This window comes from Corvus brachyrhynchos, unplaced genomic scaffold (assembly GCF_000691975.1).
Source record: "Corvus brachyrhynchos isolate BGI_N302 unplaced genomic scaffold, ASM69197v1 scaffold215, whole genome shotgun sequence".
Taxonomy (NCBI): domain Eukaryota; kingdom Metazoa; phylum Chordata; class Aves; order Passeriformes; family Corvidae; genus Corvus; species Corvus brachyrhynchos.
The window spans coordinates 768,552-769,469 of NW_008237887.1; the positions used below are offsets into that span (position 1 = coordinate 768,552).

General features: G+C 54.0%; 1 protein-coding gene across 3 annotated transcripts in view; it reads right to left on the minus strand.

Moving 5' to 3' along the window:
- USP48 (ubiquitin specific peptidase 48) overlaps positions 1–918 on the minus strand; it is a 29,654-nt gene that overhangs the window by 5,073 nt on the left and 23,663 nt on the right. The gene's annotated exons all lie outside the window — the stretch shown is intronic.

Sequence of the window (918 nt, forward strand, 5' to 3'; positions counted from 1 at the left end):
TGTTGCTCCTGGCCAGCCTTCCTGCTGCTGCCCATCCTGCCCAGGCTGCCCTGCTACTGGGGGATCTCGTGGGCACGTTCTCACCCCCTCTCTCCAGCTCCAGCTGCTCCACAAAGAATAGCTCCCTGTATTTTTGCCAGCCCCACGTGTGAGCACAGTCCTGTCCAGTGCCAGAAAAACACAACACCCAATCCTCTCCTGCACCAGAGCCAAGAGGGATTCAGGCTGGGGATTCAGGCTGAAAGCCTGTGGCTGATGGCTCCAGACGGTGCTGCGTGATCCACATCTCACAACCAAGGCAGGAACCCATCCAGCCTCCAGCTCCCCTCAGTTCCCCAGGCTCCAGCGCCTCCCTGGGACTGGCAGGGAGGTGGAAATCAAGGAAAGACCAAAAAAAACCCACCCCACACTGCAAAAGTGCAGGGATCGTCTTCATCCGAGCTCGCCCACCCTTGGATCCCTCCTTAAGAGCCCTAAGCGGGGAGGTTTACCAGAAGCAGCTTTTGGGTACTTGGAAAACCAGTTCTAGAGCTGATCCTGACACTTAAGATCAGTAAAAACAAAATTCACAGCTTCAGGGTATCCTGAAAACCATCTCCAAGTTCACTGTCTCACCAGTGCCGAGGGGAAGAGCTCATTTTTATCCAGCAATAAAAATGTCACTTGAGCAAGAAGAAAGGAAATGACAAATACTGGAGGGGGAGGAGAGCAGGTAGAGCCTGGGAACACAGCTAAGACAGAGAAAACAGCTGGGAGCATCCCTGAAAACACAAAGGGTTTGGTTTGGCAAAAGAAAGCCTCAAGGAGATGGAATTTTCAGAGCCAGCATGTCCCAGTTTGCTGGTTTTGCCAAAGCTGCAGAGCCAGGGGATTTCTGCCCTCACCACCACCACGGACCAGCAGGATCCCCACCCCCCC